Below are 18896 nucleotides of genomic sequence, written 5' to 3'. Positions count from 1 at the left end.
CCACCTCGATAGGTGAGTGGTCAGCGTCGCCGAATGCCACGCGACGAGACCCGAGTTCGATTACCGGCGGGATCGGAGATTTTCTCCGTTTAGGGACTGGTTGTTGTGTTATCTTCATCATCATCTCATCCCCATCAATACCCAAGTCGCCGAAGTGCCGTCAGCTAAAAAGACTAGCACTAGGCGACCGGTCTACCAGACGTGAGGCCCTAGCCAGACGGCGTTTCATTTTTGATTATTCTACTGAGTGCATATGATAGATCCGGCAGTGCACTGCCATTTTATACCTTCTGTACGCGATACTACCGCCATTAGTCTATGCGCATATCACTATCCCATCACTTGTCACCTCACAGTACGTTAACAAAATGGTTCAAATGGCTCTGAGCACTATGGGACTTCTGAGGTCATCAGTCCCCTATACCTTAGAACTGCTTAAACCTAACTAACCTAAGGACATCACACACATCAATGCCCGAAGCAAGATTCGAACCTGCGACCGTAGCGGTCGCGCGGTTCCAGACAGTAGCGCCTAGAACCGCTTGGCCACCCCGGCCGGCAGTACGTTAACAGAAAGAATGGTTTAGAATAACAGATAGACTTATGCATTATATACACTATGTGATCAAAAGTATCCGGAAACCGGCTGCAAAAACTTACAAGTGCGTGGTGCCCTCTATCTGCAATGCTGGAATTCAGTATGGTGTTGGCCCACACTTAGCCTTGATGAGAGCCACCACTGTCGTAGGTATACGTTCAATTAGGTGCTGGAAGGTTTCTTGGGGAATGGCAGTCCATTCTTCAGGAAGTGCTGTACTGAGAAGAGGTATCAATGTCGGCAGGTGAGGCCTAGCACGAATTCGGCGTTCCAAAACATGCCAAAGATGCTCTATAGGATGCAGGTCAGGACTCTGTGCAGGCCAGACCATTACAGAGATGCTGTTGTCGTGTAACCACTCAGTCACAGGCCGTGCATTGTGAACAGGTGTTCGATTGTGTTGAAAGATGCAGTCGCCATCCCCAAATCGCTCTTCAACATTAGGAAGCAAGAAGAAGCTTAAAACATCAATATAGGCCTGTGCCGTGATTGCGCCACGCAAAACAAAAAGGGGTGCAAGCATCCTCCATGAAAAACACGACCACACTACAACACCACCTTTCCCGGGTTCGATTCCCGGCGGGGTCAGGGATTTTTCTCTGCCTCGTGATGACTGGATGTTGTGTGATGTCCTTAGGGTAGTTACGTTTAAGTCGTTCTAAGTTCTACGGCACTGATGACCATAGATGTTAAGTCCCATAGTGCTCAGAGCCACAACACCACCGCCTCCGAATTTTACTGTGGGCCCTACACACGCTGGCAGATGACGTTCGCCGGCCGCGGTGGTGTAGCGGTTCTGGCGCTGCAGTCCGGAACCGCGGGACTGCTACTGTCGCAGGTTCGAATCCTGCCTCGGGCATGGGTGTGTGTGATGTCCTTAGGTTAGTTAGGTTTAAGCAGTTCTAAGATCTAGGAGACTTATGACCTAAGATGTTGAGTCCCATAGTGCTCAGAGCCATTTGAACCATTTTTAGATGACGTTCACCAGGCATTCGCCTTTCCCACACCCTGCCATAGGATCGACACATTGTGTACCGTAATTCGTCACTCCACACAACGTTTTTCCACTGTTCAATCGTAAAATGTTTTCTCTCCTTGCATCAAGCGAGACGTCGTTTAGCAATTTCCGGCGTTTTGTCTGACATATGAGCAGCCACTCGACCATGGAATCCAAGTTATTTCACCTGTCATAGTACTTGCAGTGGCTTCTGATACAGTTCGGAATTCCGATGTGATGGTCGGGGTAGATGTCTGCCTATTACACATTACGACCCTCTTCAGTTGTCGGCCGTCTCTGTCATTCAACAGAGGAGGTTGGCCTGAACGCTTTGGTGCTGTACGTGTTCCTTCACGTTTCCACTTCACTATCACATCGATCATCGGAAACAGTGGACCTAAGGATGTTTAGGAGTGTGGACATCTCGGGTACAGACGTATGACAAAAGTGACACACAATCATTTGACCACGTTCCAAGTCCTGAAGTTCCGCGGAGCGCCCCATTCTGCTCTCTCACGATGTCTAATGACCATTGATGTCGCTGATATAGAGTACCTGGCAGTATGTGGCAATACAATGCACCTCGTATCAAAAACGTACGTTTTTGGGAGTATTCGGACACTTTTGATCTAGTGTACCTGCGGAAAATTACGCAGTATTCTTTGGTAAGTGGAAATGGAGAGAATTAGAAGTTATTCACACAGCTGCCGATGACTGCACACGGCGGAATGCTATAGAAAACTCGTTCCATAACCCATACTGAGCCAAACTCGGCCGATGTGCTGCGGAGCAATAATGCAGCGGTACGGACAGTACAACAATGAAGTTCTCGCGCTAAACTATAGGACTATTACCGTTATACTGCATGTACTGTAAAGCGCTTTTTGATAAGCTGTTACTGCTGTGCGAATATAATGCTGAGAAGAGCTCGGTATGCAATGCATCCATCGTTGGCCTACTGCTAAAGCGCTCGACGGCACAACAGTATTACGTATAAAACCATTCTCTACACATAGGTACTTAAATGAGATCACCACCACTGCCTAACAAAAACAATTTAAAATCGGTATTGTTTTGTGCACCAATTGAGTGATGTTTCGGAGGAAATTATTTAACGCCCACATCTACATTTTTTACATCTATAGCCTTAAGTGTATGGCAAGTGATACGCCCTATTGAACCTGTTACTGGGACACTTTCTTGTTCCATTCACATATGCAGCGGGGGAAAGAATGACTGCTGAAACACCTCTGTGCGTGCTGTAATTATCAGAATTTGTCTTCGTGATCTCCTAAGAGAGCTGTACCTAGGGGTTGTGGAGTAGTACTAGATTCATCACTTAATAAGTATTCCAGAACCTTTCTAAGTAGGTATTCACGGAATAGTGCGTGGCTATCTACAAACGTCTGGCAGTCCAGTTCGTTCAGCATCTCTGTGACTCTATCCCATGAACGGAACAAACCTGTGACCGTTCGTGCTAGTCTTCTTCGTATCCGCTCAATATCCCCTGCCAGTCCTATCTGGCACGAGTCCCACATACTTGAGCAGTGTTCTGGGATGGGTCAAAAAATGTTTCAAATGGCTCTGAGCACTATGGGACTTAACATCTGAGGTCATCAGTCCCCTAGAACTTAGAACTACTTAAAACTAACTAACCTAAGGACATCACACACATCCATGCCCGAGGCAGGATTCGAACCTGCGACCGTAGCGGTCGCGCGGTTCCAGACCGAAGCGCCTTTAACCGCGTGGGTCAAACTAGTGATTCATAAGTAATCGACTTTGAACCTTCTTAATCTTCTGCCGGCCGGAGTGGCCGATCGGTTCTAGGCGCTTCAGTCTGGAACCACGAGACCACTACGGTCGCAGTTTCGAATGCTGCCTCTGGCATGGATGTGTGTGATATCCTTAGGTTAGTTAGGTTTAAGTAGTTCTAAGTCTAAGGGACTGATGACCTCAGATGTTAAGTCCCTTAGTACTCAGAGCCATTTGAACCTAATCTTCTGCCAGTGAATCGCCGTCTGTCACGTGCTTTACATACGACTGACACCAAGTGGGCGTCCCATTTCACGTCTCTACACATTATTTACACCCAGTTCACCGTCACCAACAACGTCTCACTGATGTTGCAGTAATAGAATACTACGTTTCCTCTGCTTTCTGGGAAGTGCACAATACAATATTTCTGAAATTTCAAAGTTAGTGAATTTGAGTCCCACTGCCTAAGTTATATATTAGTAACACAATCGCGTTAAAAATTTCTGTAATTTAACAGGTCACGGCTTCTATAGAGCCGTGTGAAAGAGTGTTGTAACCTGCAACACGTCAACTCCAGGCCGCACCCATCGGATACTACTGGTTCGTACCGAGAACTTGGCTGAAAGGTCTGCGTATTACACTAGCTTGGTAGCGCAGTTTTGGAAACCGCGAAGTCCAGTCAGCTTGCAGCCCAGGCGAGCGTCAGGTGTTGTGGACCGTACGGAACGGTGCTGTACGAGGGTTGTTTTTTTAGTAAGGGCCGTTCGCGCGTATAGTCCCGTAGTTCGCGTGGACGCCGCCACAAGCCACCGCGCCACTTGCCGGCATCCTACCCGTTCACACAGATGGAAGTTGCAGCTCTGTAGCTGACGTGTACGCATCGCTGTCCTACTTTATAATGTTTACGATTATTGAATCGCCCGCCGCGTCTGAGATACGGTCAGTGATACGTTTTTTGGCCGCGAGAAGCCTATCAGCTGCAGAAATTCATCGTCAGTTAACAGAAGTTTATGGCTTGAATGCAATGAGTGAAGCTAAATTGCGTCAATGGGTTAGAGAGTTTAAAAATGGCCGTCAAACCGTCCATGACGAAGAACGCTCGGGCCGGCCCTCTGTGATCACTGATGATTTGGTGGCTGCAGTCGAAACAAAGATTCGTGAGGACAGAAGATTCACAATTTCCACTCTTTCTTTGGAATTTCCACAAGTTTCAAGATCGGTTTTGTACAACATTTTGTCTGAAAACCTAAACTTTAAGAAACTGTGTTCTCGGTGGGTACCCAGACTCCTCACAGAGGACCACGAAGGGAAGAGATTTTCCACTTCATTGGACTTTTTGATTCGTTACGAGGAAGAAGGGGACGACATGTTGAGTCAATTTGTCACTGGAGATGAAACATGGGTATCCCATGAAATCAAGCAACAATCGATGGAATGGCGACGCACAACCTCACCCGTCAAGGTCAAAGCCAAACAGACGCTGTCTAAGCGCAAGATTATGGCAACTGTGTTCTGGGACCGGCACGGTGTTTTGCTAGTGGACTTTATGCCACGAGGAACGACAATCAACTCAGATGCCTATTGTGCAACTCTAAAGAACCTCCGAAGAGCAATTCAAAACAAAAGGCGGGGCATGCTGACAAAAGGAGTTTTGCTCCTGCACGATAACGCTAGGCCTCACACCTCTCAAAATACTCGGGATTTGATTGATTCTTTTGGCTGGGAAGTTTTGGACCATGCACCATACAGCCCCGACCTTGCTCCTAGCGATTTTCACCTTTTCCGGTACCTGAAACACCATCTTGGTGGGCAGCGCTTCAATGACGACGATGAAGTGAAAGCGGCCGTGAACTCTTGGCTGTCGGAGCAGGCGGCCGAATTCTTTGAAGAGGGAATTAAAAACTTAGTTGTACGGTATGACAAGTGCTTAAATAAACAAGGCAACTATGTAGAAAAATAGGTAAAAGTGTGTAGAATCAGAAAATAAAAGTTTTTTACAAAAATATTTGTATCTTTTTTAAAAATAAAAACGGCCCTTTATTTAAAAAACAACCCTCGTATTTTTAACAGATGTTGCGTGTCTGGAATCGAGCGAGAGTCCTTGACTCGCCAGGTCAGTTGTTCCTCTGCCCTGACAAACTGACAGAGAAGGCAACTGCGTGTACCGAGATCGTGTGTGAAGGGATCAGCTGTTTGCCGGTTTTCAGAGAAATGGATACGCCTTAATGAACGTGGACTTGCCAGGAGGGGCAGCGGTCCCACAGTAAAACATGTAGAAATCACCTGGCTGCAGGTAGTGTTTCATAGTGAGTCGTACTTGGCAAGATATTATAGAGCAGCGGAAATTTGAGGTGCTTTTGTGTCTGTTTCTCTTCTTTTAAGGTTTAAATTCTCATCCTATTTTGTTTATATAGGCGATGCTTCCAACCAAAAATGGTGTAGTGATTTATCGCAGCGCTCTTTTTGCAATATAGTGGTCGGACCTGAGAACCTTCCAAAAGGAGATGGATGGCTACAGAGAGGTGATTAGTGTAAGAGTGGTTACAATGCTTCCAACCAAAATTGGTGTAGTGATTTATCGCAATACTCTTTTTGCAATCTAGTGGTCGGACCTGAGAGCCTTCCAAAAGGAGCTGGATTGCTTCAGAGAAGTGATTAGTATAAGAGTGGTTACAATTTTAACCCTGTCTCAAGGTTGAAAGCGTGATTGGCGACCCCTATTTAGAATGAAAGTATGCAAGGTGGTCAGAAACAGTCAGAAAAGCTTGTAGGGTTGTGTCAAGGTAGGTGGTACTGAGAAATAATTGTTCAGAAAAGAAATCGATACGTTGTGCTGTTTCAGAGTTAATTAGTATTGAAGTTAGCCAATCAGGCCGTTGCGGGAGCAAATTCAAGTAGCCCGTCAGAGACCATTTCGCCAAACATCTCCTTCGTTTGGTTTCCTAAGACCGAACAAGAGACCGATACGAACAGTGAACATGGGACGAAAAAAATGGTTCAAATGGCTCTGAGCACTATGGGACTCAACATCTTAGGTCATAAGTCCCCTAGAACTTAGAACTACTTAAACCTAACAAACCTAAGGACATTACACACACCCATGCCCGAGGCAGGATTCGAACCTGCGACAGTAGCAGTCCCGCGGTTCCGGACTGCAGCGCCAGAACCGCTAGACCACTGCGGCCGGCAACATGGGACGGTATCAAGTATCGAACCCGAGCCAAAGGCTGAGGAATCTCTTGCGCTATCACCTACACAATGAGAACAACTGTCACTAATTGTATTTGGTGGGACTTCTGTATTTGCGCATGCAAAGGCCCGATTGGCTAACTTCAGTGACAATGAACTCGGAAACTGAGAAATGTATCCAATTTTTTTTTTCTTAACAGTTACTCCTCACTGCCTACACTGAGACTGCCTTACAATTTTTCAGACTGTTTTTGACCACCCTGCACCGGCTGCGGCGCTTTAATACAGACAAATTTAAGTTTGAATTTCCCGCAATATCGTAGTTCCACAGGAAGTGACGATTGGCGTTCTTGAAAGTAATAGGCACCTGGCAAACAGCAAGAACCTCAAAATGGCCGAGATGTTACGGACAAGTGCGAAGTACACACGAAGATCCGCGATTATCGAGTCTTCGAGCTGGCCGTTCGCCCATTGAAATAGTTAGATTCGTCGGGTAAAACCGATATCAACTGGTTACGATATTGTGGCAAAGTATAATGTTTCAGAGAAGTCTGGGGAAAATTCCACTATCCCGGCGAGCAGACCTCATTCGCGGAAACGCGTGTCACGAGGAAACGGAGGCATCGAAAAGGCTCAGGCGCTGATGTCGCAGGATACGGGGCAATCGCTGAGGAAACTGACGTCAGTATTGAATGCCAGTGGGAGAACAATGCGTCGGATATCAGAACAGAACGTCATACAAGCCATTCAATCTAAAACTGGCTGTCGGATAACGTTGATATGTTCTGGTTATAGCATAGCCTCCGGTAAAAAGAGTATAAATAAGTTACCGTAACTCAACAATGGAATCGTGATCTGCGCTCTCAGAATAGCGATTTGTATTATGATCTTTGTCCTTTTGTAGAATAAGAAAGAGTGTATTTTTTTGTTTCATTGTCTTATCGATTCTAATGTTCTAGCTGACTGAGGCTTATTGTACACGGTCTGTAACTGATACAATTATGTGTAGTAATAATAGCATTTTGTTCAATATATATGAAATTAATTATGGTAATATATGTTTTTGTCAGTAGCGAGTACCTGTCCTGTATATGATTCAATTATGTAATAATTAAATGCTGCCCTGGCCATATTGTATAGGCTCATTATTGTAGCGACGCCATTGATGACAAAAATCATATAAGTTCTTTTAACGGTCACTTAATGCTAAAAGTATGAAAAAGAATAATCTCAATAAACTGAAAACGGCGTCTTGTAATATTTTACAATTCATATTAGGCCAGATGTACAGTTTTTTTTATTAATAGTAATATCTATAAATGTGTACGCTGCCATGGCACATAGGCAGCTATCCTGGAGCATCAAGCCCACAGAAAAAATATTTCAGCATTGTGTTTAATGGATTATTGCGTAACATTAAAGAAAGACATTTAATCCATCGTGAGTAAGACGGATGTCTTCATGTTGGGATACGTATGATATTTCTGGCGATAGCGCCCTGAGAAAAATTATTCGTGGCTTTTAACAAACATTTTATACAATAGAGATAACGGCACACTTATCGTTGTAGGAAGGAGTATTCAATTTCAATTCATTTTTAAAAATTACTCTTTATGGTCAAAGGCGTTCTGGCTCCCGAATAGCCCGGATTTCAACTCCCTCGACTATTATTTTTTGAGCGTAGTATAATATTTCGGGGAAGTCTGGGGAAGATTCCACTAATCCGGCGAGCAAACCTCATTCGAGGAAACGGACGCATCGAAAAGGCCCAAGGCGCTTATTTCTGAGGACCCTGGGCAGTCGCTGAGGAAACGCGTCAGTATTGAATGTCAGTGAGTAACAATGCGTCGGATGGCATTCGCGAATATGGACAACTCTCCTTTAAAGAGTGCGTGCGATCACTTCAGGACAAGATTTGAGGCGGTCATTGCGGCTGAAGAGGGTTACGCCGTATAGTGTTACTCTTGAAAGATAGCACTACTTACATGTAAAAATATTTTAGTTTTCTTTTGTATCTTATATTAATAAATTTGCTTTAAACATATTTCGTTTATCCGGATTTAAGCGCCGCACCCTGTATGTGTATCATTGCTGAGAACAAATCCGGATCCGATAACAAACGTTTACAAGTAAGTTTGCGAAGCAGTTAGTCACATAATCCATCTAGCACGTCGTAAATAGCCCGAAGGGATATGGGGATTCTTGCACTGCAGCAACTGAAATTTCGCACGGCGCCAAAGAAACTTCGAAGTTCGGACGAAAGGAACATTTCAGATCCGACCATGGACGCTCCTACAGTTTACTAATAACCCATTAACCAGCTAATGGATAAGAAAAGTTTTACGCATTGAGCACTTTGTCCGAAGACTAACAAATACTCAAGTACTTCCACGTTTGTGGCCGATATTGATCAAAAATTCATCTTTACGTGACTTAATTTTTTATGTACGTGGACGATCGTACTGGGTTTGTTCCACGTGACTGGAACTTTTTCAAAGGAGATCGTAATGTGACATTTCCAGATGGCGTGCGCATTCGGGTGGACGATGTTCAAACCTGCGCGCGGCCTTCCTGATTTAGGTATTCCATGATTTCCCTAAATCGCTTCAGGCAAATGCCGGGATGGTTCCTTTGAAAGGGCACGGCTGACTTACTTCCCCATCCCTCCCCGACCCGATGGGGCCGTTGACCTCGCCTTTTTGTCCCCTCCCGCAAATCGACCAACCAGCCAACCAGATGACGCGTACGCACATCTTGTCGTCATATTTCGGACGGCGAGAAAGGTCTGTTATTTAAGGGAGATAGGAGCGTCATATGGTCAAATCGCGAAGACAGCCGGTTTCCGTGTTAATTACTCGCACGGATCCTTCCACAAGGAGTTCCACACGAGAAAATCAGAAAACTGATCGACTGGCTCTGTCGAATAGGTGCATCACAATAGAGGAAACCCAAGCAGACGTTACTAGTCGAGAGCGTCACCACAGTCCACCGGGTAGAAAATCTGGAAGGTGTTTGTATGTAGGGAGGTGTTTTTCCGTGTGTATTGTGTGGGGGTGGGTGTGTGGGTGAGTGTGTGAATATTTTACTATTTTTTATCATTTTATACGGACTATACGTATTAAATATTGTTTAGGTGCTAAACTCGCGGTGGTCATGCTCCATATCTTTGAACAAAAAGATTCTGTGGGTTGCCAGAGAAGAAAGGGATACTAGTAGACTGTTTGCCGTTTGCTTACGGCATTATGCTCATTTTAATACAGGACGACTTATGAAACAATGAAGCCACATGAACAACTGAGTTAAAGCAGGGTTGGAGATATCCAATGACAGTAGATGGAGAAAAAATTTAGATGGTTGAAAGATTAAAATATTTGGAGCAATAGTATTTTCAGAAATAATACTGCAGGGTCAACAAACTGAATATAGCAAAAGAAAAAATACCTTTCGATCATTGCCAAATTAAGATGGCAGCAGATAGTTATCAGACCTGAAGAATACGCTGCAATTTTATGAGAATTGGCTTACTTAGTGGGCTACAATTTGTCTAACGAGAATTATGCTACAAGATATTAGCACCTTGAATAAAAGGAGGTGGGTCGTCTAGGAGTGAACCAAGAACTATTGCAGTTGTTTGCGTGCTATAGGAAGAAAATATTCTGGAACGATAACCTATTTTCAATAAATGGGAAAAACGGAAATGCAAAACAAAAAAAAAACAAAAAGAAGAAAAAGAATTTACAGGATGCCTTTCGGATGGAAAATCGCATCTGTAACGGTCCGTTTACATGCTCTTTTGTTCCCCACTAAAATATTACTTTGAGGTATAATACTAGGAAAATAATTAATTTCAAACTGTTATTAGTGATGGGACAAGGGTGACAAGTGAGGAACAATCCTTTTATTAATGAATTTGTTCCAATATCTGTTTCATGCTAAGAATGTCCGAGATGCCAACCAGATTCAAGTTCGACAGAATGCATAAACCGTATTATTGACGAGAAGGCCCGAAACAATGGGAAAATACGCAGCGGAATCAACAATCCACCTTTCTCTCGCAACGCAGGAGATTCTGGACAATGTACTAGCCAGACATTTCTTCGTATTCGTTTTGAATTGATACGTAAATATTTCCCGTTATAACTGATCTCTCTTTTAAAGACTGATACTGGACTTAAGACTACGAGGTGCTGTGCCTGTAATTCAATATGAACAATGTTTATTCTGACTAGTCCTCAGTAGTCCGTCGTTTCCTTTACAAAATGAGCTGAAACGAAAATATTCTCATTTTGGTTTACAGTAATTACGTTCAGCGAGCAGCTTTTGCAATGGCTTTATGAAACTGTTAAAATTACTTGTTCTTTGACTTACCATTAAGTATTCCGTGGTTTTGTTAGCGGCTGCCTCAGCAGTTAGACGCTTTCTCTAGAGCCCCACCTACGATTTTTATACTGATTACTTAAATTTCCCTGTTTTTAATTTTTGTTTTAGGTCCCACGGTTGTTCACTTGAGACAGTAGAAATTTGAACTTTTACTGAACATCAGCTATGATCTAAATCGTGGACGATCCCCAGCACGTCATCGAATAGCTCATTAGGGATGAAGCACTAGCATGGATTAAGGGACGACGGAAAAGGAAACTGATCACGCCCATTCGAAGCGGTTTATGAAAACCAAAAAGTTCCTAAATCTGTACGATGAGACAGGGATACCAACCACCATTCTTTCGAATATCACTGCCGACACCTTGTTCAGTATCGTGATGAGCAGATGACAAAAGGAAGCTCTGATGTATAAGAATAATGTAAGACAAATCCAAGATAACAAGAAATACAGAAGATATCTGTTTAAAAAGGAAAATCTCACGAATCAGGTTATAATGAAATATACACATGTCAGCATAAAAGCAACGCAGAGGTAGCCAGCCTTGCGAAAGGAAAAAGCGGTGTGACCCTGAAAGCCGGCCATTTCAGAACGAACGCCTTTCATACATCTCTCAACCGCACACGGCGTAAGTCACTTGTTTCACCACAGAGATTTCAGTCACGTGTCACCTCCTTCTGCAAGAGCACGACGTCTTCACCAAAATTACAGAGTAAGAGCGTACCTTGCCACGAGCTAAAAGCTCTGACACACTCCGGCCAATGACAACTCCAGCCAGCTGAATACGCTTCCGTACCATCACGCTTTGCAGGACGAAGGTACTTCATTCTGGTCCGACGCTGGAACAGCACGCCGTAGCCACATGTTTTGGAGGCTTTCGTCTTGTGTGAACATGAACGTATTGGAACGACAGACTTCAGTGTAAAGGCGAGACGACATCAAACTGCCAGCATTGCAATATCGTTTTTCTGGTTGGCAACTATGAAAGTGGTCAGATTAGGTAAAGTCGTATCGTATTTTTCTTGTCTTTTACGTGGATAATTTAAACGCTGAATTCGGTATTTTTGTTCATATTTTAACTTGATTCACAATAAGTCGTGAAGTGAAGCATGTCATTGCAAGACATCTACACTATGTGATCCAAAGTATTCGAACACCCCCAAAACCATACGTTTTTCATATTAGGTGCATTAAGCTGCCACCTACTGCCAGGTACTCTATATCAGCGACCTCAGTAATCATTACACATCGTGTGAGAGCAGAATGAGGCATTCCGCGCAACTCACGGACGCCGGCTGGTGTGGCCGTGCGGTTCTAGGAGCTTCAGTCTGGAACCGCGCGACCGCTACGGTCGCCGGTTCGAATCCTGCCTCGGGCATGGATGTGTGTGATGTCCTTAGGTTAGGTAGGTTTAAGTAGTTCTAAGTTCTAGGGGACTGATGACCACAGATGGTAAGTCCCATAGTACTCAGAGCCATTTGAACCTTTTTTTTTTTTTTTGAGATCATTGCCAACATGGTGTAGTTGCATGAATAACCTTTGGTAAATTATACTGTTTCTCTGCTACATGTCGACTTCATTAATACGCACGTTTTTACTGGCGTTGTTGATTTTTGTCACTTGCATTTGCCTCCTTGTTAGAATTTTTTATATATTTTCACAAGGTGATGTGTTTACTGCATTTGTGTTGCATTTCATTCAGCGCTACATTTCACATGTGTTACCTTCTAGAACTTCTTGTTTTGTAAGAGATTTTCAGGAAACAAGTTAAGTTGGTACACATACAGTTACTTCTAGATTTCTTGCTGCTGGGACCAGTTAATTGTGCATTCATCACATTATTAGGCAACGTCGCTAACAGACGCCAAAAAAATTTCTCTTTGCCCGAATCAGACCTCCAAGGTGCGATTTATGACATATGGAACTTGTGTCTTATGTAGTTAGCAGTCTCATTGAATTGCCCTCTCTGTTTATTGATTGTATAGCCACTGAATTGCTATTTATTTATTTAATGGGATACTATTAATTATTAAATGGTGGCAATTTTATTTAAGCATTGATTTTACTCTTTCGATTGTTGCGAGTCAGCGATAGTGCAATGCTGTTCGCTTTGGAAATTACACATTTTATAAGAATTATTTGGTCCCGGAAACACTTTTGCGATCACGGTTGCGATTTAGACGGTATTCGCGTAATTGTACTGATTAAAAGTTATCGTTTCCGAAAGACGCAGGTTCGATTAAAGCTGTCTGCACTTTTGCGCGTATAATGAAAATATTCATTACACGTCGCGTAACAAAAAGAAACATGCGAATCACAACTGTGATCAAACGAAGAAAATATATGATAACATAAATGTTCTTCGCTGTTATTCAGGACAGGCTCAGATTAGACCTTGCAATTTTTAGTTATAGGAAATCATAAGGCGTTAAACCTTCGAGATATTTGTTTTCAGTAACTTGTATTTACCTTTTCTCTCTCCTTTTTACAGCCTTTATACCTTCACATCGATTAAGGAACTTTCCTTCTCTACCGACCAGTACGAGAACAAAATTCAGACTCAACAAAATGTCTTACATCGAATTATTACATGCTCTTAACAATCATATATAGTTTCGTAGTACAAACAATGCTAATTTATTCCGTGCACTAGAAAGTCTTTGATGCACTGAGCACAAAAATGAAAATAATAAAATTATAATTACATTTTTAATATCATGAATACTTCTTTAAATCATGAAAATAAGGTTTGACATCGTCGTAATATTAATTTTCATCGTTGTAGCACTACATCATGTACGTGTTCCGTTACTTTCGAATAAATTTCTCCTTTTTCATTTTGGTTTGCTTGAGTTTGCTATCTCCCATTATTTGGCAAAAAGCCAGTTCGCGGTATCGTTGGGTCACGTTCACAGTCTGGGGTCTGGGGTGTAGATTTCAGGGCATCAGATGTATAAATGAATTTCGTATGCAGCCGAAGGTGAGAAAACAGCTAAGAAAGTGTACAAAACAAGAAACCTGAGACAAGTATAGATAGATTAATTTCTTGGAGAGCAAACTGTTTTTAGCACATCTAGATATAGAAGAACTGGTACAAAATCCTATAGCTGATATAATTACGAAATCAGTTAACGAATGTGACATAATCAGACATAAAATATTAGACATAAAACGAAGTTTACTGTTTCAGTCCATATTATAATGGGACTAGGGCAGTTTTATGTTCTGGCTAAGAATTCCATTACTCGGTCGTGTATAAAAACCTGACATATACAGAAGTAAGTAATTGTGAAGCACATTTATTACGGAAAGAAATAGGATGTACCACAGAAACGGTTTCGTTTGCCAGCAGATCATTCGTAAAACTTTGCAGTTGCGGTGATTATAAACATCGAGGCTGAAGGGGGAAGATTCCATAACAAACTCCTCATTTTTTTCAACTGAAATTGTTCTAGAAAGGAAATGTGTTGCATTACGTATTCAACCCCCTACGTGTAAATTATTTTAGAGCTGTTGGTCTAATAGGGTTGCTTTTTATATTCCTTCTGAAAAACATCCCAGAATCAAAAAATAAATAGGGTTATGAATGCCCCGAAAACCTCGATGCGAGTGCAAAGAGCTGCTTTTAAGAAACTTGAATTCAGAAGTATCTAGCGTTGAGTAACTAGGCAAACTCGTTTTCCATAGAAAAATAGCAACTAGGCAAACTCGTTTTCCATAGAAAAATAGCAACTGATAGAATAAAGTAACTTACTGTAGAACAGTGCATATAAATGGAAAAATCTAAAAGAACATTAAGAAACGCGGTTATTACAATAAAAGTAACAGGTTTCACATACAAGAAATGAAAATGCTTGTGCCATTTGTGAAAAAATAGAAACAAACATCATAATACTGAAATCTCACAAAGAGGATACGGTGGTAATCATGTACAAGACAGCCTACAAGAATAAAACCTCCCAGTTTTTCCACAAAAATATCTTTAAAATAATACCCGAGAATTAGTTCCAGCCCCTAATTACAATTGGCCTAAATGTAACACAATTTTTACTTAACAAAAGAGAAGAAACGTATGGCACCATGAAAAACCCATCCCCACTTAAGCTGCTGCGTGAACCTAAATTTCATAAAAAAAGCAGTCCTATTAGACCAACAGTTCTAAAATAATTTATGTAAGAGGGGCGTTCAGTAAGTAATGCAACATTTTCTTTCTCCTCCAGTTTCGATAGAAAAAACGCAGAATTACTTTTGGGACATTGTGGAACATTCAACCTTCAACGCCTGTCGTTTAATGAAGTTGCGATAGGTGATAGTGCTGTATGTTGCCTTCAAAATGGCGTCAGCCAAAGAGCTGCGTTTCCTCCGAAAGTTGTCACTGAGTTTCTCGTGGTGGAAAATCAGAGTATTGCAAGTATTCATAGACGCTTGCTGAGTGTCTATTGAGATCTGGCGGTGAACAGAATCATGGTGAAACATTGAGCGAGGCACCTGTCATCATCCCAACATGTTCGTGTAGATTTGTCTGATCTCCCACTTGCCAGCCGACCCCCAGGAAACTGAATAAATGACTTCAGTGTGTTCTTGTAGCCTAAAGAGTGGAGAATAGTTTAATGCATAGGAATCCTGAATAAAACCAACCCGCTCTCATAACAAATGTTTTTCGTTACTTATTGAACGCCTCTTGTACTTACTCATAACTAACAAATTAAAGATGTCCACATTTCCGACAATGGCAGGCTTATTTCCTTACATGTATTCGACGTGTACAGGGAATAGGCAAAATAACGTGAACAGTAGTAGTAATAGGATGGGTGTGTCTGACAGTCAACAATGCAGGTAAGCCACATGTCGCGCTGGACTGTGCGTGTTTAGTACGCTCTAGGTATCAGTGAAGGTTAATTACGAGTAGTGCACACCTCGTATTTGCATTCAGAGGCCAAGTTCGACGTGCAATGAAATACCTAACAGAGTTCCAAAGAGGATAGATTGTGGGAGCCCGATTATCTGGGGCATCAGTAACCAAGACAGCCAACTTATTAAATGCTTCAAGAGCAACTGTGTCAACAGTCATGACTGCCTACAAAAAACATTGAAAGCTACCATGGTGTAAACGTAATAGTGGTTGTAAATCAAAACTAAATGACAGAGATCGTCGTACGCTAAGACGAATTGTGTCAAAACAACACAAAACTACGGCGGATAAAGTGACTGCAGAGCTTACTAGCCATCTTCGACACCCCGTATCTATCAACACTGTCCGCCGAGAACTCCATAAAGCGGATATTCATGGACGATCTGCTACACCGAAACCCTTAGCGACGACAAACAATGCAAAGAAGCATTAAACATGTTGTCACGAGCAAAAATCGAGACAGTTAACAAATGAAAACACGTCATATGGTCCGACGAGTTACAGTTTTCGTTATTTCCAGCATCGGACCGGATTTACATCTGGAGAATGGCAGAAGAAGCCTACAATCCTGATTGCATGATTCCAATGGTTATGCGTGAAGGTGAAAGTGTGATGGTGTGGGCAGTCATATCATGGTATCTGCTGGTCCCATCATCACTCTCAAAGGCCGCGTTAAGGGCAACGACTATGTGAACATTTTATGTGATCAGGTGCACCCCATTATTCAAATTTTGTTCCCCAACAATGATGCCATATTTGAGGACGATGACGTACTCATTCACGCAGTCAGGACAGTACAATCGCGGTATGAGGAGCAAGCAACTGAACTGTAGCGTCTTCTCTGGCCAGCACAGTTACCGGACTTGAACGTTATCGAAACCTTGTGGGCGGTATTGGATCGCAGACTCCGGAGCAGATTTTCGCCTCCCTCGTCACTACAGGACTTAGAAGAGGTTCTGATCGACGAGTGGCATAACATACCACTGGAGACTATACAATCATTACACGCCAGTATTCCAAGAAGAATCGGAGCTGTTTTACGGGCAAATTGGGGTCAAACTTCTTAAAAATAATAATAAACTACGAGGTGCGACAATAAAGTGATGAGACTGATGTAAAAAAAAATGTTGCTTACCGCCTTTTAGTCAAATTTGGTGTTGACTCCTTCAAAGTAGTTCCCTTCTGATTGCACACACTTTTTCCAGCGTTTCTGCCTTTGATGGTAACATTTGTGGAAATTTGTAAGATATCTGGTGAATAAGGTGGCTATGGTAGTACTGAAATTTGTTTTGAGGTTAAAAATTGCTGTACTGACAGAGGAGTATGGGATGGCACATTATCATGATGCAGAATCCAATTATCAACAATGTTCCCACGGACACGAAGAACTCTTTTACGAAGTCTTTCTAAAATTTCTTTGTAGTAATATCGGTTAACTGTTTGTCCAGGAGGCACCCACTCTTTATGAACAATTTCCTTGGAATCAAAGAAGCAGACAAGCATGCATTTTACTTTTGAATTTGAGATGCGAGCGTTTTTTGGTCTGGGTGATCCGTTTGAGCACCATTGCGAACTTTGGCGTTCTGTGTCTGGATGGTAATGAAAAAACCAACTTTCATCACCAGTCATAACACGACTCAGAAATTCTGGATTGACTTCCGCTTGCTCTAACAGATCGGCTGCCACATTTTTCCGTGTTTCTCGCTGTTGTAGTGTGACATTTTTTGGGACCATTTTTACACAAATCTTACTCATACCAAGATCTTCAGTTATTATTAGACGAACCGTTTCTCTATTGATGCTCAGTTGTTCTGCAATCATTTTCACGGATAATCTTTGATCAGATCGTACGAGTTCACGCACCCTGGCCAAGTTGACATCTGTCTGTGAGGTTGGTGGTCGTCCACTGCGGTCTTCATCTTCAGTATTCGTTCTGCCTTCACTAAACATTTTATGCCAACGCAAAACTCGAGTTCTTGACATAACCTCCTCTCCGAAAGCATTGTAAAGCTTACTGTAAGTTGCGTTTTCACCCAATTTAACTCAAAAAGCAATGGCAAATCGTTGCGCAATATTATGCGCTTCCATTTCCCTGATGAGAGACACAAACTCGTGTTAACGTAGTACAGCACAACTCACGACTGAGCAGTTGCATCGATGTGCCACTTGGACTAGAAGCAGCTTATAGGCCAAGGTCAAAGATATTATGCCTATGCAAGCCTGCAGGGTTGCCACATCTTGCAAAGAAAATGAGACATCATTACTTTATTGTCACAGCTCGTATTCCCAATCTCCGCTCCGAGTTAGGCTGGACACTGGCGGCCTAGGCGTGCTGCACAGTACGCAAGAGATGTGGAGAGCCGTGGAAGGTAAATGATAATGCTCACATTATTATGCGTGTACGATAATATATCAGTTTATGAAACCATAACAATGGTAATAATATTGTAAGAGGTCCATGATTAAGGAATGTGTTGCTAGCGCACTCGAGCAGATGCAATTTCGATGGATTGCTCACGCACTGCCTGCGATATGTAAGCTATAAGAGAATCTGAGACCAAAGAGCAGTGTTGACTGCAGTAGGAACTGTGTGGCAGTGGGAGTAAGTAGTTGCTAGCTAGCAGTCTGGTGTATGGAGTTGGCTGGGCCGGTCGTGTGGAGCGATGGCGGAGCCTGACCGTTGTAGTGTAAGGCAAAAGCAGCCTCGCGCATATGTAGTATTGTTATATCAAGTCCCATGTAAATGTTTTTAAAAATCTCTTAATAATAATTTTTCTCATAGAAAGTAACTTTTGACAATCATTCATTTCAATTTACAGAATTTACTAATTTCTCCAATCCTTGGTCATCCCGATTATTGAAAGGAAAAATCAGTTGTTTGTTTTTATACATGACAAATCTATCGGCCAGCATTGCATTGAGCTGTGCCAGAAAAATTTCTTATAGGACCAGATATATATGCATTATCCGGCGACCTTATTGAGGTAAGAATTTTCAATTTTTTTTTAGAGTGATCTTTCAGGGCCATGACGCACCGCTGCTGCCGTCCAAAATTCACCAG

This window comes from Schistocerca cancellata, chromosome 6, assembly GCF_023864275.1.
Source record: "Schistocerca cancellata isolate TAMUIC-IGC-003103 chromosome 6, iqSchCanc2.1, whole genome shotgun sequence".
Taxonomy (NCBI): Eukaryota; Metazoa; Arthropoda; class Insecta; order Orthoptera; family Acrididae; genus Schistocerca; species Schistocerca cancellata.
Note: the sequence above shows the minus strand (reverse complement) of the source record.